Source organism: Pristiophorus japonicus, chromosome 9 (assembly GCF_044704955.1).
Source record: "Pristiophorus japonicus isolate sPriJap1 chromosome 9, sPriJap1.hap1, whole genome shotgun sequence".
Lineage (NCBI taxonomy): Eukaryota > Metazoa > Chordata > Chondrichthyes > Pristiophoridae > Pristiophorus > Pristiophorus japonicus.
Genome location: NC_091985.1, coordinates 213,022,372 through 213,047,745, shown reverse-complemented (window position 1 = coordinate 213,047,745; position 25,374 = coordinate 213,022,372). Strand labels below are relative to the sequence as shown.

The 25,374-nt window shown below is 46.1% G+C and overlaps 1 pseudogene; it reads right to left on the bottom strand.

Annotated features, from left to right (window-relative positions):
- The window catches only part of LOC139274113 (zinc finger protein 721-like), a 367,939-nt pseudogene that overhangs the window by 82,440 nt on the left and 260,125 nt on the right, over positions 1–25,374 (bottom strand).

Here is a 25,374-nt window from a genome sequence, read left to right as displayed (position 1 = left end):
ACTGATGGCGACCGAGAGAGGGCGCTGTGCGCGGCTCGGGGTGCGCATGGGCGGGCTCTCGGTTGTCAATCACAAATCAGGCAGCGCGGCTGCTGGTGAGCTCTGTGACATCACAGAAGGAGGCCATTCGGCCCATTGTGTCCCTGCGGCCCACACAGAGCTCTCCGGCCTAATCCCACTATGCAGCTCTAGTGTAGCCCTGCAGGTTACGGCACTTTAAGTGCACAGCCAAGTACTTTTTAAATGCTATGACGGTTTCTGCCTCGACCACCCTTTCAGTCGTGAGTTCCAGACTCTCATCACGATCTGGGTGAAAACATTTTTTATCAAATCCCCTCTTAATCTCCGACCAATTACTTTAAATCTATGCCCCCAGTTATTGACCCCTCTGCTCAGATAAATAGGTCCTTCCTATCCACTATATCTGGGCCCCCTATAATTTTTTACACCTGAATTAGGTCCCCCCTCAGCCTCCTCTGTCCCAGTCTATCCAATCTTTCCTCATAGCTAAAATTCTCCATTCCCGGCAACATCCTCCTCTGTAAATCTCCCCTGACCCTCTCTAGTGCAATCACATCCTTCCTGTAATGTGGTGACCAGAAATGCACGCAGTAATCTAGCTGTGGCCTAACTAGTGTTTTATATAGTTTAAGCATAACCTCTCTGCTATTCTATGCCTTGGCCAATAAAGGCCAGTATCCCGAATGCCTTCTTAACCACCTTATCTACCTGGCCTGCTATTTTCAGCGATCTGTTGACATGCATTCCAAGGTCCCTTTGTTCCTCTACACTTCTCAGTGTCCCAGCATTTATTGTACATTGCCTTGTCTTCTCAGCCCTTCCCAAATGCATTGCCTCACACTTCTCAGGATTGAATTTCATTTGACACTAGGGTGCCGCTGGGATCCCAACTATTTACAATCTATATTAACGATGGGGAAGAAAGGACCGAGTGTAATGTAGCCAAGTTTGCTGACGATACAAAGATGGGAGGAAAAGCATCATGTGAGGAGGACACAAAAAAACTGCAAAAGAACAAAGACAGGCTACGTGAGTGGGCAAAAATTTGGCAGATGGAGTATAATGTTGGAAAGTGTGAGGTCATGCACTTTGGTAGAAAAAATGAAAGAGCAAGTTATTATTTAAATGGAGAAAAATTGGCAAAGTGCTGCAGTACAGCGAGACCTGGGGGTACTTGTGCATGAAACACAAAAGGTACAGCAAGTGATCAGGAAGGCCAATGGTATCTTGGCCTTTATTGCAAAGTGGATGGAGTATAAAAGCAAGGAGGTCTTGCTACAGTTATACAGGGTATTGGTGAGACCATACCTGGAATACTGTGTGCAGTTTTGGTTTCCATATTTACGAAAGGATATACTTGTTTTGAAGGCAGTTCAGAGAAGGTTCACTAGGTTGATTCCGGAGATGAGGGAGTTGACATAGATTCTTTTCTCTCAATCTGGTTCAGTAAAATTACTGAGTCGAATACCTCTTGTGCTTTGAACAAAGCAGTCTTTATTTTACCGGCCGGCAAGACCTATCAGACAGAAGATATACTCTCTCGATAGAGCGTACACACTCCCTACGGATAAGTGACGTTACATTGTCAAGGCACGATGGTTATACATTTTCGGCAAAAGATAACAAGATAGGGCTAGAGTGACATCCCAGCTCAGCCCATCTCTTTTGATCCCTCCTTCCCTTTGTCCACTCATAAGCCGACCCAAGCATGGTCCGATTTTAAACAAAGACCTTCTGTCAATGTTTCAGGTTAATAACATGATTTAATAAGACCTTGAGGTTTTTCTGCAAGCTGTGGGTTTTGTTTCAATATGTGTTAGTGTTGTAACATTTCGCAGTCTCGAGTCTGAGATGTCATGGCTATTCCTCCATGAATTGTTTGTTAGCTTATACTGTCCCTATACAATTCCCACGTTCTCAACTTCAATGTCTCTATACATTTTTAAACATTCACAACATATGAGGAAAGATTGAGTACATTGGGCCTCTACTCATTGGAATTCAGAAGAATGAGAGGTGATCTTATCGAAACATATAAGATTATGAGGGGACTTGACAAGGTGGATGCAGAGAAGATGTTTCCATTGATAGGGGAGACTAGAACTAGGGGACATAATCTTAGAATAAGGGGCCGCCCATTTAAAACTGAGATGAGGAATTTCTTCTCTCAGAGGGTTGTAAATCTGTGGAATTCGCTGCCTCAGAGAGCTGTGGAAGCTGGGACATTGAATATATTTAAGACAGAGATAGGCAGTTTCTTAATTGATAAGGGAATAAGGGGTTCTGGGGAGCGGGTAGGGAAGTGGACCTGAGTCCATGATCGGATCAGCCATGATCGTATTGAATGGCGGAGCAGGCTCAAGGGGCCATATGGCCTACTCCTGTTCCTATTTTTTATGTTCTTATGTTCTGCCCACCTGACCAGTCCATTGATATCTTCCTGCAGTCTACAGCTTTTTTCTTCATTTACAACCACACAGCCAATTTTTGTATCATCTGCAAACTTCATACCCCCTACAATCAAATTCAAGTCATTGATATATACCACAAAAAGCAAGGGACCTAGTACTGAGCCCTGCAGAGTCCCACTGGAAACAGCCTTCCAGTTACAAAAATACCCATCGACCATTACCCTTTGCTTCCTACCTCTGAGCCAATTTTGGATCCAACTTGCCACTTTGCCCTGGATCCCATGGGATTTTACTTTCGTGCCACGTCTGCCATGTGGGACCTTGCTAAAATCCATATCGACTACATCAAATGCACTACCCCCATCGACCCTCCTTGTTACCTTTATGGTAGAGCTATCCAGTTAGTTCCACTCCCCTGCTCTTTCCCCATAACTCTGCAAATATTGTCCCTTCAATATTTATCCAATTCACTTTTGAAAGTTACTATTGAATCTGCTTCCACCATCCTATCAGGCAGTGCATTCCAGATTGCAACAACGCACTGCATAACAATGTTTCCTCATGTCGCCTCTGCTTCTTTTGCCAATCACCTGAACTCTGTGTCCTCTGGTTACCAACCCTTCTGCCACTGGAAAAGTTTCTCCTTATTTAGTCTATTAAAACCGTTCATGATTTTGAACATCTGTATGAAATCTCCTCTTAAACGTTTCTGCTCCAAGGAGAATAACTGCAGCTTCTCCAGTATCCCCACATAACTGAAGTCCTTCATCCTTGGTACCATTCTAGTAAATCACTTCTGCACCCTCTCTAAGGCATAGACATCCTTCTGAAAGTGTGGTGCCCAGAATTGAACACAATGTGCCAGCTGAAGCCTAACCAGTGTTTTATAAAGGTTTAGCATAACTAAACATCAAATGCTGATATTTCTGTGATGGGGTTTAGACGGGCGAGGTTTATCCAGTCAGTTGGATGGGAGCTGAAACATGTGCACTTGGAGCGGAGAGCCAGGGACACGCTGTGTAACCGGGCACAGACACTCTGCACAGCCCACACATCACTTGTTTCCCACTTGGTGCAAAAGGAATATATTAATTGCAACAATTCAATTGACTTGACTTTAAATAGTTAAGTTTATAAATGTAGTGATGCTTCTCTAATTTATTTCTTAACTCAGATTCATGGCCTCATTTTATTTCTTCCTCTGAGCCCCTCAACGTCATCTGGCAGCATAATGTTGGCAAGTGGTAATTGATTGCCCTGGGAACCAACAGGAAGAGAGCTCAGAGGCTGGAGGGCCCAGGGAGCAGCGTGTTCTGCAACCAATCGCGGTGCTTGAGGGGCGGATCCTGAGTCGGCCTAGTCAGGTGAATCAGTGTGAACCCCTGTTAAACAATTTATCTTTTAATAGTTAAATTGAGATTTCTTTTGTCAACAAAACAGTTTAACACTTGTCAGTATTTTGTTTTCCTGGAGTTCCTATTATGAGTTTCAGATACTTCAGTGCCAAGTGGACCAGGTGTTTAAAAGTCATTTATTTCCTTCTTAGTTCAGTTGACAGGGTAGATAGAGAGAAACAATTTCCTCTGGTGAAGGGGACAGAACCTTAAAATTAGAGCTAGGCCGTTCAAGGGTGATGCCACGAAGCACTTCCTCACACAAATGTTTCCCCTGGCTGAAGAATCCTGAACTAGGGGGTCATAGTCTCAGGATAAGGAGTCGGCCATTTAAGACTGGGATGAAGAGGAATTTCTTCACTGTGAATCTTTGGAATTCTCTATCCCAGAGGGCTGTGGATGCTCAGTCTTTGAGTATATTCAGGGCTGAGATCGATAGACATTTTGACACTTTTATAAGGTCCCACATGGCAGACTAGTCACGAAAGTAAAAGCCCATGGGATTCAGGGCAAAGTGGCAAGTTGGATCCAAATTGGCTCAGAGGCTGGAATCAAAGGGTAATGGTTGATGGGAGTTTTTTGACTGGAAGGATGTTTCCTGTGGGACTCCCAGGGCTCAGTACTAGGTCCCTTCCTTTTTGTGGTATACATCAATGATCTAGACTTGAATATAGGGGGTATGATTAAGAAGTTTGCAGATGATACTAAAATAGGCTGTGTGGTTGATAATGAAGAAGAAAGCTGCAGGAAGATATCAATCAACTGGTCAGGTGGGCAGAACAGTGGCAAATGGAATTTAATCCAGAGAAGTGTGAGGTAATACATTTGGGGAGGGCTAGCAAGGAAAGGGAATACGCATTAAATGGTAGGACACTGAGAAGTGTAGAGGAACAAAGGGACCTGGGAGTGCATGTCCACAGATCCCTGATAGATAAATGGCCAGGTAGATAAGGCAGTTAAGAAGGCATACGGAATGCTTGCCTTTATTAGCCGAGGCACAGAATACAAGAGCAGGGGGTTATGCTTGAACTGTATAAAACACTGGTTAGGCCACAGTTAGAGTACTGCGTGCAGTTCTGGTCACTGCATTACAGGAAGGATGTGATTGCACTGGAGACGATACAGAGGAGATTTACGAGGATGTTGCCGGGAGTGGAGAATCTTAGCTATGAGGACAGATTGGATAGGCTGGGTTTGTTTTCCTTGGAACAGAGGAGGCTGAGGGGAGACCTCATTGAGGTGTATAAAACTATGAGGGGCCTAGATATAGTGGATAAAAAGGGCCTATTTCCCTTAGCAGTGGTCAACATCCAGAGGGCATAAATTTAAAGTAATTGTTAGAAGGTTTAGAGGGGATTTGAGGGTAAATTTCTTCACGCAGAGTTGTGGGGGTCTGGAACTCACTGCCTGAAAGGGTGGTAGAGGCAGAAACATAGAAAATAGGTGCAGGAGTAGGCCATTCGGCCCTTCGAGCCTGCACCGCCATTCAATAAGATCATAGCTGATCATTCCCTCAGTACCCCTTTCCTGCTTTCTCTCCATACCCCTTGACCCCCTTAGCCGTAAGGGCCATATCTAACTCCCTCTTGAATATATCCAATGAACTGACATCAACAACTCTCCTGCGGCATGGAATTCTATAGGTTAACAACTCTCTGAGTGAAGAAGTTTCTCCTCATCTCAGTCCTAAATGGCCTACCCCTTATCCTAAGACTATGTCCCCTGGTTCTGGACTTCCCCAACATCGGGAACATTCTTCCCGCATCTAACCTTTCCAGTCCTGTCAGAATCTTATACGTTTCTATGAGATCCCCTCGCATCCTTCTAAACTCTAGTGAATAAAGGCCCAGTTGATCCAGTCTCTCCTCATATGACAGTCCAGCCATCCCTGGAATCAGTCTGGTGAACCTTCGCTGCACTCCCTCAATAGCAAGAACGTCCTTCCTCAGATTAGGAGACCAAAACTGAACACAATATTCCAGGTGAGGCCTCACTAAGGCCCTGTACAACTGCAGTAAGACCTCCCTGCTCCTATTCTCAAATCCCCTAGCTATGAAGGCCAACATACCATTTGCCTTCTTCACCGCATGCTGTACCTGCATGCCCACTTTCAGTGACTGATGAACCATGACACCCAGGTCTCGTTGCACCTCCCCTTTTCCTAATCTGCCGCCATCCAGATAATATTCTGCCTTCGTGTTTTTGCTCCCAAAGTGGATAACCTCACATTTATCCACATTATACTGCATCTGCCATGCATTTGCCCACTCACCTAACCTGTCCAAGTCACCCTGCAGTCTCTTAGCGTCCTCCTCACAGCTCGCACCGCCACCTAGTTTAGTGTCATCCGCAAACTTGGAGATATTACATTCAATTCGTTCATCTAAATCGTTAAATCCTCACCACATTTAAAAAGTACTTGGATGTGCACTTGAAGTGCCGTAAACTGCAGGGTTATAGGTCTAGAGCTGGAAAGTGGGATTAGGCTGGATAGCCTCTTGTTGGCCAGCGCGGACACGATGGGCCGAAATGGCCTCGTTCCGTGCTGTAAGGTTCTATGATTTTAATGGAATCAAGGAATACGGGAATAGTGCGGGAAAGTAGAGTTGAGGTCGAAGGTCAGCCTTGATCTTATTGACTGGCGGAGTCGGCTCGAGGGGCCATATGGCCTACTCTTTCCCTTATTTCTTATGTTCTTAAAGGGTAGTGGAAATCCGGAACTCTGTTCCCCTAAAACTGAGGCTGGGGGCCAATTGAAAATTCCAAAACTGAGATTTGTAGATTTTTCTTCGGCAAGGGTATTAAGGGTGATGGAACTAAGGCAGGTAGACGGAGTTAAAATACTGATCAGCCACGATCTAACTGAATGATGGAACAGGCTCAAGGGATTGAATGGCCTACTCCTGTTCCTATGTTCCTACTTACAGTGATGACTTTTGTAAACCGCTTTTATAGGGGATTGGAAGGGGAGGATATGCAGACAGAATTAAACCTGGGCCCCTCCTGGTCCTATGACTCAGTCACATTGGGCAATGCCTTTACCCACTGAGCCATTGTCAGGAGGGTCCAGTGACCCTGCTGGAAAATGCACGTGTGAGGCCTCAGGTGAGGACAGTGGAATAGCCTGTCGACACTCACTGTCGAGGTTCACACATGGACATTGGGCACATCGGTCACATATTGGAGAGAAACTGGTGAGTGTAGAACTGAACCCAGCCAGAGTCAGCATCTTCAGGGGAGGGAGAGAAATGGAACCAGTGAGTGTAGAACTGAACCCAGACAGTCAGCACCTTCAGATGAGGAGAGGGAGGGGAACCAGTGTGTGTAGAATTGAGCCCAGCCAGAGTCAGCACCGAAAGGGGAGGAGAGGGAGGGGAACCAGTGAGTGTAGAACTGAACCCAGCCAGAGTCAGCATCTTCAGGGGAGGGAGAGAAATGGAACCAGTGAGTGTAGAACTGAACCCATACAGTCAGCACCTTCAGATGAGGAGAGGGAGGGGAACCAGTGAGGGTAGAATTGAGCCCAGCCAGAGTCAGCACCTAAAGGGGAGGAGAGGGAGGGGAACCAGTGAGTGTAGAACTGAACCCAGCCAGAGTCAGCACTTTCAGGGGAGGAGAGGGAGGGGAACCAGTGAGTGTAGAACTGAACCCAGCCAGAGTCAGCACTTTCAGCGAGAAGGAAAAAATGTTAGAGGTGGTATAATGGGTTTGAATTTTAGCACAGGGAGTAGGGAGTGTGTGTGGGACAGGGATTTACAGCTGTGGGGAAACCAAAGAGGAATGTGTATACCATAGAAACTAGAATTGTCCGATCTGAATTTCTATCCTGTCCTTACAGTGATGATTTTGGAAACTCCTTTTACACGGTATTAGAAGGGGAGGGTTTGCAGACGGGAAACTCAAACCAAGCATCACATCAAGATGTAACAGTCACTCGATGCATCACAACCTGAATATCATCGGACCTTGAATGTGGAAGGAGAAATGTTTGTCCATTCCGCCTGTGGGAAAAGATTTCAAACATCAGTGTGACTGGAAAAGCACCGAGACACACACACCCGAGTGAGAGTGTTCCAGTGCACTGACGGAAAGAGCTTTAACCAGTTACACAGCCTGAAAAAACATCGCACCATTCACAGTGGGGAGAAACTGTTCACGTGTTCTGTGTGTGGACGAGGCTTCAACTGATCGTCCAACCTGGAGAGACACAAGGACACCCGCAGCACGGAGAAACCGTGGGAATGTGGGGACTGTGGGTAGGGATTCAATTACCCATCTCAACTGGAAATTCATCGGCGCCGTCACACTGGGGAGAGGCCATTCACCTGCTCCGTGTGTGGGAAGGGATTTACTCACTCATCCAACCTCACTGTACACCAGCGGGTTCACACTGGGGAGAGGCCATTCACCTGCTCCGTGTGTGGGAAGGGATTCACTTGTTTATCTCACCTCACTGATCACAAGCGAGATCACGCCAGAGAGAGACCATTCATCTGCTCTGTATGTGGGAAAGGATTCATGAAATCATCTCACCATCTGAGACACCAGCGCACTCACACTGTCGAGAGGCCGTTTACCTGCTCTGAGTGTGGGAAGGGATTCACTCAGTCATCCCACTTCACTGCACACCAACCTGTTCACACCAGTAAGAGACCGTTTAAATGTTCTGACTGTGAAAAGAGCTTTAAAAGCAGAAATGATCTGATGGTACACCAACGCACTCACACTGGGGAGAGGCCATTCACCTGCTCCATGTGTGGGAAGGGATTGACTAGTTCATCCAAACTGCTGACACATCAACGCACTCACACTGGGGAGAGGCTGTTCACCTGCTCTGTGTGTGGGAAGGGATTCTTTGTGTCAGCCAGCCTCACTGCACACCAAGTTGTTCACACCAATAAGAGACTGTGTAAATGTTCTGACTGAGAAGAGATTTAAAAGCAGAAATGATCTGATGAGACACAAACGCACTCACACCAGGGAGAGGCCATTCACCTGCTCCGTGTATGGGAAGGGATTCACTCGATCGTCCCACCTGCTGAGACACCAGCGAGTTCACAAGTGACTGCAGGGGTTGGATTCTGCTGTTATTACAGCTGTTAATCACATCCAGGACTGAACCATGTTCATTCTGATAGATGGGCTTTGTTTCCCCTATAACTGGGCTGGAGGTTAATTTTATGGATATCTGACAAATCAGCTTTGGTTCAAACACACAGTGTGTTGATTCCTTGATTTCTCCAAGATAAGAGGAGACTAGTTGTTGTCCTGTTACCGACTGTTCCATTTTTGGGCCTTATCTCCTTTGTTCAATAAAGACTTGTCCTTGTGTAGCACCTCATATGACCTCAGGATGTCCCAAAGTGCTTTACAGCCAATAGAGTACAACAACATCAAAGTACATTCACCATTGCAATGTAGGAAGTGCGGCAGACAATTTGCACACAGCAAGCTGCCACGACCAGCGATGTGATACTGGCCAGATAATCTGTTTTAGTGATATTGGTTGAGGGATGATGGAGCCTCAATTGAGCGATTCATCCAAAAGATGGCAACACAGACAGTGCAGCAATCCCTCAGCACTGCATTAGAATGTCAGCCTAGATTTTGTGCTCAAGTATCTCCAGGTGGATTTGAACCCACAACCTACTGACTCAGAGATGAGAGTGCTACCACTGAGCCACAACTGATACCCAATCATTGCTCATGATTATTTCAGTTCTCATTCCTTCGGTTACTCTCATGGACAAACCCTAGATTTCTATACCTTCCAGATTGCCACTCCTAGCCTTGGTATCCAGGGAAGGTATCGGTAACACATCCATGTACCTGCCTGGGAGTGTTTGATGAGACAGTATAGAGGGAGCTTTACTCTGTATTTAACCCCCTGTACCTGCCCTGGGAGTGTTTGATGGGACAGTGTAGAGGGCGCTTTACTCTGTATCTAACCCGTGCTGTACCTGCCCTGGGAGTGTTTGATGGGACAGTGTGAAGGGATCTTTACTCTGTATCTAATCCGTGCTGGTCCTGCCCTGGGAGTGTTTGATAAGACAGTGTGAAGGGATCTTTACTCTGTATCTAACCCGTGCTGTACCTGCCCTGGGTGTGTTTGATGGGACAGTGTAGAGGGAGCTTTAATCTGTATTTAACCCGTGCTGTACCTGACTGGAGAGTGCCTCAGGCAGACAATATGATCTCAGAATACCCCAATCTCCAATGCTGATATCCACCACCTCGATGAGAACATCATTTAACCCAAAGATAAGAGAAACCCATCAGTTCCTCCCCCGGACACAGATCCAGAGGGACAGTGAGTGTCTCGAACATTGTTGTACAGTGTGCTCGACAGTTCCTCCCTGGGTCTGAGCCTTTTGGTGATGATTTGAATTTGATGCCCTCGAGTTACTGACTCACCGACTGGTGGAAATAGTTTTTCCTCATTTACCTGATCACATCTTGAACACCTCCCTCAGATCACAAATTAAGTTATTTAGTTATCAGGGACTTGTTACCAATGCCTTTCCTGGATACCAAGGCTAGGAGAGGCACTCTGGGAAGGTATGGGAAGCTGGGCTTTGTCCATGAGAGTAACCTTTGTTCTAATGAAAAGACCCCAGTTTCTACAATCTCTCCCGTTAACTAAAGCCTCTCTTCCCTGGTAACATCTCAGTGAATCTCTCGGCACCCTCTCCATGGCCTCGTCATCCCTCTGGTGTAAGATGCCCAAAAGCTGACACAATATTCTAACTGCAGCCTAACCAATGATTTGTTCAGGTTTACATGTTCTCTGCCCGTTTATACACTACACCCTTATGTATAAAACCTAGGATCATGTGCTTTTTTAACCACTTTATCAACATAAAATGACTAAAATACATTGACTTAAATGTGTATTATGGGAAAGAGAAGTTTAGTCTGAGTTAGAAACTCAAACAATCGATTCACTGCAGACGGGTCGCCATGGCAACACTGATCAGACATTCCATTCACTGACCCCATTTGTTGGAATCTGTAATCAGATCAGGGGATAGAACAGGTTTGTCTGTTAGTAACCACAATATAAACTCAAACCAGAGTGAGGAATAGAATAGATTAGATTAGAATGTGTGATGTTTAGACCTATAATTGTGAAACTATAAGAAATAACAACTAACAGCAGGCAGGGGAGTTTAGGGATAATGAGAAACTTACTGAAGCTAAATTAACTACTGGGAACCAGGGAAAATGTCCTTGTAAATCACAGATTAGAGAAGTTCCAGCTGTCTTTTCCTTGCTTTCTGCCCAAACCCAGCAGAGAAGACACAGAAGAGTCGATGCCAGAGGTGGATCACTGCAGGGTATAAAAGTGAGGGGAGACTGATGTAAGGGGGCAGTTGGGACTGGAGACACTGGAGATCAAGCTCGGCGTCCGAGGTTCCATCCAGCGGGCTGACCTTGTGTCAGTTACTGTGGACACGCGGGACTTGCATGTTTACTCTGATTGATGGATCAATACAGATATGGAAGAGGACAGAGAATCTGTTCATGATATATTTCTTAAGGTATTAATGTTGCTGACACTCTCAAACCTACTAATTAATTAGATATGGTATTAGCTACAATCAAACCAAACATCACGTCAAGATCTGACAGAGTCACTCCATTCAGCGGGACCTGAATATCATCGGTCTTTGACTGTGGAAGGAGAAATGTTTGTCTGTTCTGTCCATAGCAAAAGATTTTAAACATCAATGTGACTGGAAAAGCACCGAGACACACACCCGAGTGAGAGTGTTCCAGTGCACTGACTGTGGAAAGAGCTTTAACCAGTTACACAACCTGAAAAAAACGAGGCTTCAACTGATCATCCAACGTGGAGGCACAAGGACACCCGCACCACAGGGAAACCGTGGGAATGTGGAAAGGGATTCAATTACCCATCCCAGCTGGATATTCAGTGACGCATTCACATCTGGGAGAGGCCATTCACTTGCTCAGTTTGCGGGAAGGGATTCACTCTGTTATCCAAGCTCCAGACACACAAGCGAGTTCACACGGGGGAGAGACCGTTCACATGCATTGAATGTGGGAAGGGATGACTTCAATCATCCCATCTTCTGACACACCAACTTATTCACACTGTTGAGACTTCATTTCAATGTTCTGACTGTGAGAAGAGCTTTAAAAGCACAAAGGATCAGCTGACGCACCACGTACTCACACTGAGGAGACCATTCACCTGCTCCATGTGTGGGAAGGGATTCACTCAGACATGCTCTCTGCTGAGACACCAGCGAATTCACACTGAGGAGAGACCGGTCACCTGCTGCATGGGTGGGAAGGGATTCACTCAAACATGCTCTCTGTTCAGACACCAGCGAATTCACACCGAGGAGAGACTGTTCACCTGCTCCATGAGTGGGAAGGGATTCACTCAGACATGCTCTCTGCTCAGACACCAGCGAATTCACACCGAGGAGAGACTGTTCACCTGCACTGTGTGTGGGAAGGGATTCACTCAGTCATGCTCTCTGTTCAGACACCAGCGAGTTCACACTGAGGAGAGACCGTTCACCTGCTCCATGAGTGGGAAGGGATTCACTCAGACATGCTCTCTGCTCAGACACCAGTGAGTTCACAACTAACTGCAGTGGTTTGGATTCTGCTGTTTTTGCTGCTGTTAATTACATCCTGGACTGAATCATGTTCACTATGGAAATCATGCTTTATTTCTGCTGATATTAATAACCCCTATAACTGGGCTTGAGTTTAATATTCTGGATAAATATTAAATAAATCAGCTTTTTTTCAAACACAGTGTGTTGAATATTTGATTTCTCCATGATAAGAGACTAATTGATGTTCTGTAACCCACTGTTCCATTTTTGGGCCTTTTCTTACTCTAGATTATTTCAGTTCTCATCTAGTTCTCATTCTACCACATCAAATCCCAAGCTTGTTGTGGGTGTGATAGACTGAACTGTAGGCCCCAAGTTTCCACACGATAAAAAACGGGCGCCACTCCGAGCTGGGCGCCTGTTTTTCGTGCCGGAAAAAAAACGAGCGATTCTGGAGCGCCCTGCAGCTCCATGTCTGCTTGGCGCGGCGCCCAGGGGGGCGGAGCCTACCACTCGTGCTGATTTTGTAAGTGGGAGGGGGCGGGTACCATTTAAATTAGTTTTTTTCCTGCCGGCAACCCTGCGTGTGCGCGTTGGAGCGTTCGCGCACGCGCAGTGTGAAGGAAACATTGGCACTCGGCCATTTTTGAAGTTCTTTGTAGCTGTTTAATTTTTGAACATTTTTTAATAAAAGCACATTGCCATCAGCACTGAGGCTTCTTGCAGCAGTGAGAAGGCTGCAGGAAGCCTCAGAAAGTTGAGGCAGTCGTTTCCCGATGGCCTTCCCCCCCGCTGCTGTCGGGAATGGCTGCTGAACTTGTGAGGCTTCCTGCAGCCTTCTCACTGTCTCCTTCCCCCCCCCGCCCGCCGTCGCGAATGGCTTCCTTCGCTCCCCCCCCGCTGTGTTCAGTCGGTCGGGCCCGCACTCCCTCCCCCCAGCCCGCCGTTGGGAACGGCTTCCTCCTCCCCCCCCCTGCCGTCGGGAACGAACGGCTTCCTCCTCCCCCCCCCCTGCGGGAACGAACGGCTGCCTCAACATGTGAGGCTTCCTGCAGCATTCTCCCTGGCTGAAGCACTTTCACACAGGTAGGAAGATGGTTTATTTAATCTTTTCTTTGCTTATAAATTTTTATTCAGGTTGGATTTATTTGTATAATATTTGTATAAGAATAAATAAGGATTTATTATAAAATTTAATGACTTCCCTTCCCCCTCACCTCGTTCCGGACGCCTAATTTGTAACCTGCGCCTGATTTTTTAATGTGTAGACAAGGTTTTTTCAGTTCTACAAAAATCTTTACTTGCTCCATTCTAAGTTAGTTTGGAGTACGTTTTCACTGTGGAAACTTTGAAATCAGGCGTCAGTGGCCGGACACGCCCCCTTTTGAAGAAAAAATTCTGTTCCAAAGTGAAACTGTTCTAACTGACTAGAACTGCAGAAAAAAAAATGTGGAGAATTGCGATTTCTAAGATCGTCCGTTTTCCACCAGTTGCTCCTAAAAATCAGGCGCAAATCATGTGGAAACTTGGGCCCGTAGTGTCTCACTTTACATTCCTCTGAAGTTCTGTTGACCCATCCTTTATAGACCTATCTTGCATAAGATTTTAAATCTGTTATTTTCTGTACCATTTAACCTTTTTGGATCTGATTTTTTTTTTAAACTCCTCCACACATATTGCATGTGTCGGCCTTTGAAATGTCTAATCTTTGTAATTGTCATTGTGGATTTTGATGGTCTCGGTGATTGAATCTCTTGTTACTAACATACCTTGCTCTATTTCTTTAATCAAGATCATTGTTTCAAATACTTCCTTTATCTGGTCATTAGATCCTCCATTGATCCATGTCAATAAACCTTGGTTCAGGCTGTGGTTTGGGTGTAGGTTTAGGGTTAGTGGTTGGGGCTATTTGTGGATAGTCAATACGATGTTCGGTTTACAAGTTAGTGATTAGGGTTAGAAACCACGATTGACAACACCGTGTTACTAGACGCGTCGATTTTAATTTCATTTTTTTTAAACCTCACGCAGACAAGTAAAAAAAAAAAGCCTCATGAATTGTTCATTCCAGGAACCTTCTTTCTGATAGAGTCCGATTTCCTCCCTTCTTTTACAGCTCGACATTTCCCACAGAAAAAAACATCAGGGACATTAGACTTTGGGATTTTGGGACAAGAACAGGCAGATCCAGGTGTTGCGCTGGCTACATCCAATTATCAGCCTGTCTGAAAAGGGCTTCTGACAATAACCTATCACCAGGCCCCACCAGTCCCCGTCTAATTCCACCGTCACAACTTTATCCATTAACTGCCTTCCGCCCTCACCTCATCATAACCATTCCCCATACTGAGGCTCGCTGATTCCCATTTTATAGTCTCAGTGTAAGTGGTCCCTGGATTTGGTGTCTCAGTGTAAGTGGTCCCGGATTTGGTGTCTCAGTGTAAGTGGTCCTGGATTTGGTGTCTCAGTGTAAGTGGTCCCTGGATTTTGTGTCTCAGTGTAAGTGGTCCCTGCATGTTGTGTCTCAGTGTAAGTGGTCCTAGACAGACTAGAAGGAATCTTTCCCCCAGCCACAATGACATCACACAGATTGACCATGGGGTTTAAATCTCTGGCGGGTTTGTGATTCAACAGCACTTCTTCACTGGGACTGAGGCAAACCCACAGCCCAGCAAAGTGTTTAGCACAGAATGATCCCACACAAATCTATTCCCCACTAACATTGTCCACATTCATTCACCAGAAACAGCCCAATGCCCGTGGGTAACTGCACCCAGTGTCTGACTTCAGTTAAACACACAATTCAAAACATTGTAAAGAGTAAACAAGCCTCATTATAGTTAGCAGAGTCTATTCGTGGTCAGTGAACCCCCTCACCCCAGAATAGTCCAGATAAATGGGTCATTTTCAGATTGGCAAACTGTAACTCGTGGAGTGCCACAGGGATCAGTGCTGGGAGCTCAACTATTTACACTTTATATTAATGACTTGGATGAAGGGACCGTGTGTAATGTAGCCAACTTTGCTGATGATACAAAGACAGGTGGGAAAGCAAGTTGTGAAGAGGACACAAAGAATCTGCAAAGGGATATAGATAGATTAAGTGAGTGGGCAAAAATTTGGCAGCTGGAGTATAATGTGGGAAAATGTGAACTTATCCACTTTGGTCGGAAGAATAAAAATTATTATTTTAAATGGAGACTACAAAATGCAGCGGTACAGAGGGATCTGGAGGTCCTTCTACATGAAACACAAAAAGCTCACATGCAGATACAGCAATTAATTCGGAAGGCAAATGGAATGTTCACCTTTATTGCAAGGGGATGGAGTATAAAAGCACGGAAGTCCTGCTACAACTGTATAGGGCATTGGTGAGACCACACCTGCAGTACTGCGTACAGTTTTGGTCTCTTTATTTAAGGAGGGATATACTTGCATTGGAGGCAATTCAGACAAGGTTCACGAGGTTGATTCCCGAGATGAAGGGGTTGTCTTATGATGAAATGTTGGGCAGGTTGGGTTTATACTCATTGAAGTTTAGAAGAATGAGAGGTGATCTTATTAAACCATATAAGATTCTGAGGGGGCTTCACAAAATGTTTCCCCTCGTAGGGGAATCTGGAACTAAGGGACATAGTTTCAGAGTAAGGAGTCGGATATTTGAAACAGAGATGAGGAGGAATTTCTTCTCTGAAGGTCTTGAATCTTTGGAATTCTCTGCCCCAGAGAACTGTGGCGGCTGGGTCATTGAATATATTTAAGATTGAGATAGACATATTTCTGAACGATAGAGGAATCAAGGGTTATGAGGAGCAGGCAGGAAAGTGGAGTTCCCACAGTCAGAACATTTAAAAGGTCTCTCATCAGTGTGATTAAGTTGGTCTGTAGTGAGTTGAGATGAACAAGTGAATCTCTTTCCACACACGGAGCAGGTGAATGGTCTCTATTGCGAGCTCGCTGGCATGTCAGCATGCTAGACAACTGAATCATATTCAACATAAGGGGCAGTTGAACAGCCTCTCCCTAGTTTTCAGTGGGATAGTTAATTGAATCCCTTCCCACGGTCCCCACATTTCCACGGTTTCTCCGTGGTGCGGGTGTCCTTGTGTCTCTCCAGGTTGGACGATCAGTTGAAGCCTCGTCCACACACACAACACGTGTACGGTTTCTCCCCGCTGTAAATGGTACGCTGTTTTTCAGGCTGCGTAACTGGTAAAAGCTCCTTCCACAGTCAGAGCACTGGAACACTCTCACTCGGGTGTGTGTGTCTCACCGCTTTTCCAGTCACACTGATCTTTGAAATCTTTTCCCACAGACAAACATTTCTTCTTCCATATGCAAAGTCCGATGATAGTCAGGTCTTGATGAATCGAGTGACTCGGTCAGAACTTGGTGATGTTTGGTTTGTGTTTCTCGTTTGCAAATCATCCCATTCTGATTCTCTGTAAAGGGAGTTTACAAAAGACATCACTGTAATTATTGATAGAAATTCAGAACAGACAGTTTTAGTTTCTATAGAACATTTTTTACTCTCTTGTTCCCCCAAAGCTGTAAATCCCCATCCCACACACTCTCCCTCCTTCCTGTGCTAAACTCCAAACCCATTGCACCATCTCCATCATTTTATCCTCCGCTCCCAGTTTTCTCCCTCGCTCTACTCTGGCTGGATTCAGCTCTACAGCCCCTGAGTGTAGAATGAGAATAAAAGCAATGAACTGATGATTTTCTCTCCTGGACACTGGGCTTATTTTGATGAACCAATAGGGTGATACTGTGTTGCCCCAGGGTCACCAGACAAGAATCAGAACAAGGCTCCCTTTCAGGGGCCACTAATATGAGGAGAAACATGTCGTCCAATCAAAGTGACAGAGACCCTGAAGCCCCGCCCACTCTTTGTTCCTGCCCAATCGCAGTGAGCCCCGCCCTGTCCAAGCTGGCGGCCTGTGAGCCCGCTCCCCCGGGCGGTCACTGATGGGCCCCGTGGGCTCTTATTTGGCACCTCAGGCCCACACCAGGTGTTCATAAAGCTTCTAAACCCACCCACAGGACCAATCCATCCCCTGCACCCACAATCTGATAATTCTTATCCCAAGTAATATCGATACTATCTTGTTTACTGCTACATTGGCAGAATCCTCTTCTGTAGTGAAGACAGAAGCAATGTACTCATTTAAAACCTCAACCATGCCCTCTGCCTCCACACGAATATCTTCTTTTTAATCCCTAACCATCCCTTGATTAAGGGGACAGATCAGACAGCGGTTCTGAAACAAACACTGCGGCCCGATAAGCCAATCGGCTATTTATGCAGAATGTTAAACCCCAGCCTGGAACAGCAGTTTACAAAAGCCCTGACTGTGAGTCCAGGATAGAGACTCACAACATTCTCTCCTCCTGGTTCCTGGCCCAGGGAAAGGCCGCGCATGCGCCCTGCTGCCCCCCGGGGCCTGTCACCGGGAGAAAGCCCCGCAACTGCCGGGGACCCCTCTCGGGGAAAGGCCGGAGCCGCAGGTTCTTGTTCGGGGCCTAAGGCCAGCACCGGGTGTGTGTGAAGCGGATAATGCAGAGTGTTGTCTCTCGGGCCTGGGCCCACACTCGGTGTATGTGAAACCCGCGGGGTTTATTAACCTGCTCCCTCCCTCCGCCCATCTCTCACCCGCTGTCGCCACTCAACCTCCCGCAGCCCGCACATGCTCAGCTCACACTGCCCGGGTGATTGACGGCAGCTCCCAACCAATGGGAAGAGCGGGGGTGGGACTGGAGGACCGAGCGGGCGGTTGGTCCTCCAACCAATCGGAGTGTGTGAGGGGCGGAGATTGCAGCTCCCAGTGGGAGGGGCTGAGCCCGGATCTCCCTCACTGTCTGAGCATGCGCGGGCGGGGAAGACATTGTTGTTGTGCACAGATGGACGCGCATGCGCGGTACGTCTCGATGTGTCACAATGGCACCATACAGACCCGGAGCTTTCCTTTCATCATCATCATAGGCGGTCCCTTCAACCAGGATGACTTGCTTCCACACGAGGTCACAGATGTTTCAATGAAGGACCCGATGTTCCAGTCCTGAACTCCAATTGAGGGGGTGGAAGATGCCTGTGTGTGGATTAACGTGTGCTGAATGTTGCACACCAGCCACCACACGGGCTTGACAGAGCTAGGTCTTGGTCCAGTGGCAAAGGGTAATGATTAATGGATGTTTTTGTGACTGGAAGGATGTTTCCAGTGGGGTTTCGCAAGGCTCAGTACTGGGTCCCTTGCTTTTTGTGCTTTATATATCAACGATTTAGATTTGAATATAGGGAGTATGATTAAGAAGTTTGCGGACAACACTAAAATTGGCTGTGTGGTTATAATGAAGAGGAAAGTCATGGGCTGCAGGAGGCTATCAATCTACTGGTCAGGTGGGCAGAGCAGTGGCAAATGGAATTTAATTCAGAGAAGTGTGAGGTAATGTACTTTTGGAGGGCTGATAAAGAAAGAGTATCAACATTAAGCGGTAGGCCACTTAATAGTGTAGATGAACAAAAGGACCTTGGAGTGCTTGTCCACAGATCCCTGAAAGTAGCAGGTCAGGCGGAGAAGGTGGTTAAGAAGGCATATGGAATACTTGCCTTTATTGGTCGAGGCACAGAATATAAGAGCAGGGAAGTTATGTTTAAATGGTATAATACTTTGATTAGGCCACAGCTGGAGTACTGCGTGCAGTTCTGGTTGCCGTATTATAGGAAGGATGTGATTGCACTAGAGAGGGAGCAGAGGAGATTTACTAGGATGCTGCCTAGAATGGAGAATCTTAGTTATGAGGACAGATTGGATAGGCTGGGTTGGTTTGTTCTCATTAGAACAGAGGAGATTGAGAGCAGACCTCATTGAGGTGTACAAAATATTGAGGGGCCTGGACATAGTGGATAGTAAGAGCCTATTTCCATTGGTGGAGGAGTCTATAACGAGAGGGTAAAGTTTTAAGGTGGTTGGTGGAAGCTTTAGAGGGGATTTGAGAGGGGGCTTCTTTACGCAGAGGGTTGTGGGGATCTGGAACTCGTTGCCTGGAAGAATGGTGGATGCACAAACCCTCACCACTTTTAAGAGATGGTTGGATAGGCACTTAAAGTGCAGTAACCTGCAGGGTTACGGACCTAGAGCTGGTAATTGGGATTAGACTGGATGACCTTTTGTTGGATGGTGCAGATATAATGGTAAGTACTGCAGTGAATAGAATACTGCCAGGGTGATGATCTGGACTAGTTTTGATCACCTGGATGGGTCGGAGAGGAATTTTCTCATTTTTTTTCCCTAAATTGGCCTGGATTTTTATCTGGTTTTCGCCTCTCCCAGGAGATCACATGGCATTGGGGGTGGAGTGTGGAATGTTTCAGTATAAGAAATAGCGCAGTTGTGTGAGGTGTACTGATTGGGCTGGGTACTCTTTGCCTTTCTGTCATTGTTCATAGGCTTATATGTAACCTTTAGGGCTGCTGCCCAAGGGCTGTGCGGCTCTTTGTCGGCCGGCGCGGCCAATTTTGGATCCAACTTGCTTCTTTGCCCTGGATCCCAAGGGCTTTAACCTTCATGACCAGTATACCATGTGGGACCTTATTAAATGCCTTGCTAAAGTCCATATGTACTACATCGTATGCACTACCCTCATCAACCCTCTTGGTTACCTCCTCAAAAAATCCAATCAGCGACAAGGGGAAAGGAAACAAAACAGGCTCTGGCTGGGTGGGGGGTGGGGCGCGGTGGGAGGTGGGAGGGAGCCAAAAATTGGCAGCGGTTACACTGTGAAATTGTTGAACTCGATGTTAAGTCCAGAGGGCTGTAAAGTGCCTAAACGAAAGATGAGGTGCTATTCCTCAAGCTTGCGTTGAGCTTTGTTGGAGACCAAGGATGGAGAGGTCAGAGTGGGAGTGGAGTGGAGAATTAAAGTGACAGGCGACTGGAAGCTCGGTAAGAATTTTGTATGTTTCAAACTACTGAACTCTAGATAATATAGGCCTAATCCACTCAATCTCTCGTGATAGGACGATCCCCATTTTCAGGGCATCAGTTTGGTGAACCTCTGTTGCACTCCCTCTATGGCAAGTATATCCTTCCTTAAATAAGGAGACCAAAACTGTACACAATACTCCAGGTCCAGTCTCACCAGGGCCCTATATAATTACAGTAAAACATCTTTACTCTTATACTCAAATCCTCTCGTAATAAAGGCCAAAATACCATTTGCTTTATTAATTGCTTGCTGTACCTGTGTGTTAACTTTCAGTTATTCATGTACAAGGGGCACCCAAGTCCCTCTGAACGCCAACATTTCCCAATCTCCCACCATTTAAAAATACTCTGTTGTTCTGTGTTTCCTACCAAAGTGGACAACATTATATTCCATTTGTCATGTTCTTAACAATATATATCAATGACTTAGACTTAAATGTTGGGAGTATGATTAAGAAGTTTGCACTTGACACTAAAATAGGCTGTGTGGCTGATAATGAAGAAGAAAGCTGCGGACTGCTGGAAGATATCAATGTACTGGTCAGGTGGGAAGAACAGTGTTAAATGGAATTCAATCAGGATAAGTGTGAGGTAATGCATTTGGGGAGATCTAACAAGGCAAGGGAATATACATTAAATGGCACGACACTCAAAAGTGTAGAGGAACAAAGGGACCTTGGAGTGCAGGACCACAGATACCTGAAGGTAGCAGGCCAGGTAGATATGGTGGTTACGAAGGCATATGGAATACTTACCTTTATAAGTCGTGGCATTGAATACAAGAGCAGGGAGGTATGCTTGAACTGTACAAAACACTGGTTAGGCTGCAGCTGGAGTACTGCGTGTAGTTCTTGTCACCATATTACAGGAAAGATGTGAGTGCACTGGAAAGGGTGTGGAGAAGATTTACAAGAATGTTGCCTGGACTGGAAAATTTTGGCTATGAGGAAATATTGGAGGTGCTGGGACTGTTTTCTTTGGAACAGAGGAGGCTGTGGGGAGACCTGATTGAGGTTTATAAAGTTATCTGGAGCCTGGATAGAGTGGATAGGAAGGACCTGTTTCCCTTGGCAGAGGTGGTCAACAACCAGGGGGCATAGATTTAAAGTAATTGGTATGAGGTTTAGAGGAAATATGAGGGGAAATTGATTTGCCCAGAGGGTGGTGGGGCTCTGGAACTCACTGCCTGAAAGGGTGGTAGAGGCAGGAACACTCACCACATTTAAAAAATACTTCGATGTGCAGTTAAACATTTCCTAACATAGATGAGACTGCACACAGGGAGGTTAAAGTAACATGACCTCAGTCTTTATTAAGACACTCCAGAGTGACGAACAGGCCTTAGGGGCCGGCTTATATACAGTGCTCCCAAGGGATGCTGGGATCCCTTGGGATTTCAGGGGATGCACTCCCTGGTGGCGGAACATGGGAGTGCATGCTTTACAGATACACAACATCACTCCTCCCCAAAGTCAAAGTGAAAACTATTTACAAGGTGAGGCGGTCGGGAGCCTTTCTTTCCCTGGTGGACCGCCTCGGTACAAATGTCTGTTCTGGTGTGTTGGCTGAGCCCTCGCTGGGCTGGCGTGTTGTTGGCCCTGCAGGGCTGCTGGGTGAGCCTGGCCTTGCTGGGCTGTTGGGCATGATGGGTTCAATTTCCTGGTCCGGGCTGGTGTCGTTGATCCTTTGGGTGTGTGTTGTGGGCTCGAAAAAGGTGGTGCCTGATGTGGGCTGTTCAGAGCAGTCTGTGAACCACAGCCTCGTTTGGTGCAGGTGCTTTCTGCAAATTTATCCATTGTCTAAGTTGACTACAAACACCCTGCTCCCTTCTTTGGCTATCACTGTGCCCACGATCCACTTGGGACCATGTCCATAGTTTAGCACATACACAGGGTCATTCAGATCAATTTCCCATGACACAATGGCGTGACCATCGTTTACATTTTGTTGCTGCTGCCTGCTCTCTACCTGATCATGCAGGTTGGGGTGAACCAGCGAGAGTCTGGTTTTAAGTGTCCTTTTCATGAGTAGTTCAGCCGGGGGCACCCCCGTGAGCAAGTGGGGTCTCGTGCGGTAGCTGAGCAGTACTTGGGACAGGCGGGTTTGGAGTGAGCCTTCTGTGACTCGTTTATGGCTCTGTTCGATTGTTTGTACTGCCCGCTCTGCCTGCCCATTGGAGGCTGGTTTAAACGGGGCCGAGGTGACATGTTTGATCCCATTGCAGGTCATGAATTCTTTAAATTCGGCACTGGTGAAACATGGCCCGCTGTGGATGGCAAACATGGCCCTCAGGCTTTCCATGGTGGCGGTGGCAGTGCTTCCCGACATTATTTCACATTCAATCCATTTTAAAAAGCATCCACCACCACCAGGAACGTTTTACCGAGAAACGGGCCCGCATAGTCGACATGGATCCTCGACCATGGCCTGGAGGGTCAGGACCACAAACTTAGTGATGCCTCTCTGGGCACGTTCTTCAACTGAGCACACATGCGGCATTGCCGTACACAGTTCTCTAAGTCAGAGTCGATACCTGGCCACCACACGTGGGATGTGGCTATTGCTTTCATCATTACTATTCCCGGGTGTGTGCTGTGGAGATCCGAGATGAACGTCTCCCTGCCCTGAATGGGCAGCTTGTCCTTTCGTTGCTGGAATGGCTTGATTAGCTCTTGCATTTCAATGGGGATGCTGGCCCAGCTCCCATGCAGTACACAGTTTTTTGACTAGGGACAGCAGAGGATCTTGGCTGGTCCAAGTCCTAATCTGGCGGGACATGACAGGTGATTCATCATTTTCAAACGCTTCCATGACCATCAACAAGTCTGCGGGCAGCGCCACCATCAACAAGTTTGCAGGTTGTGCCATTTTCACCCCCGTGGTGGACAATGGTAGCCAACTGAGAGCATCTGCACAGTTCTCGATGCCTGGACTGTGGCGGATGGTATAGTTATACGCTGATAGCGTGAGTGCCCACCTTTGTATGTGGGTTGAGGCATTAGTATTTATCTCCTTGTTTTCAGTGAACAGGGATATGAGGGGCTTGTGATTGGTTTCCAGCTCAAATTTGAGACCAAACTGCCACTGATGCATTTTCTTTACCTCGAACACACACTCTAATACCACTTTCTCAATCATGTTGTAGGCCCTCTCGTCCTTAGACCAGCTCCTGGAGGCATACGCGACTAGTTGAAATTTGCCCGCAACGTTAGCTTGTTGTAATACACACCCGACTCCGTACGATGACCCATCACATGATAGCACAAGTCTTTTACATGGGTTATACAGTACAAGCAGCTTGTTGGAGCATAAAATGTTTCTGGCTTTCTCAAAAGCAATTACTTGTTTTTTTCCCCATACCCAATTCTCACCTTTATGCAACAACACATGTAGGGGCTCTAAGAGGATGCTTAACACCGGTAGGAAGTTACCAAAATAGTTGAGGAGCCCCAGGAACGACCGCAGCTCCATGACGTTCTGATAGCCTCTGTCTTGGCGTATGTGGGCCGAATGCCATCTGCCGCAATCTTTCTCCCCAAAAACTGCACTTCTGTTGCCATGAAGATGCATTTTGACCTCTTCAGCTACAGCCCTACGCGATCCAGTCGCTGGAGGACCTCCGCCAGGTTTTGTAGGTGCTCGACGGTGTCCCGGCCCGTGACCAATATTTCATCCTGAAAAACCACCGTGCTTGGTACCGACTTGAGTAGGCTCTCCATGTTTCTCTGGAAGATCGCTGCAGCCGACCGAATTGTTGACTCTGCCCAATCCTATTATTCTCTAAGTGCATGTTACCATGTTGTTAATAATAGAATCGAGCTTTTCCCTACTACTGATGTCAGGTTAACTGCTCTGTAGTTCCCCGCTTTCTCTCTTCTCTCCTTTCTTAAATAGCTCTTACATTTGCTATCTTCCAAACCACAGGAACCATTCTAGACTCTATGGAATTTTGGAAGATGACAACCAATGCATCCACTAGTTCCATAGCTACCCTTTTCAATACCTAGGATGTAGGCTATCAGGTCCAGGGATTTTATCGGCTTCCAGTCCCATTAATTTCTCCTGTATCATTTTTTGATTAATATTAATTTATTTCAGTTCCTCATTCTCGCTAGACCCTGGGTTCTCCAGTAGATCCAGCAAGTTTTTTGCACCACTTTCCATGAAGACAGACATAAAATATGCATTTAATTTCTCTGCCATTTCCTTGTTCCCATTATAATTTCTCCTGTCTCCTGTAGGGGAAACACATTTACTTTTACTAAACTTTTCCTTTTTACATACCTATAGAAGCATTTGCAGTCTGTTATTTTGTCTCTCACTAGTTTACTTTCATATTCTATTTTCCCTTTCTTTATCAATTTCCTGGTCCTCCTTTGCTGAATTCCAAAATCTTCCCAATCCTCAGGCTTACTGCTCTTTTTGGCAACATTCTAAGCATCTTTCTGTCATCTAATACTATCTTTAACTTCTCTTGTTGGCCACAGTTGGACCACTATTCCTGTGGGATTTTTGTGCCAAAAAGGAATGTGTGTTTGTTGTAAATTATGTATTAATTCTTCAAGTGATAGCCATTGCTTTTCTACCATCATACCTTTTAATGTAGTTTCCCAATCAACCTTAACCAACTCTCCCCTCATACCTACATAGTTTCCTTTGTTTAGATTTAAGACCCAAGTTTCAGATTTAACTAAATCACTTTCAAACTTAATGTAAAATTCTATCATATTATAGTCACTCTTCCCTAAGGGCCCCTTTACTATAACATTATTAATTAACCCTTTCTTATTGCACAATACTAGATCTAAAATAACCTGTTCTCTAGTTGGTTCCTCAACATACTGATCTAGAAAACCATCTTGTATACCTTCCATTAATTCGTCCTCCACACTATTACTGCAAATTTGGTTTCCACAGTCTGTATGCAGATTAAAGTCCCCCATGATTATTGTATTACCTTTGT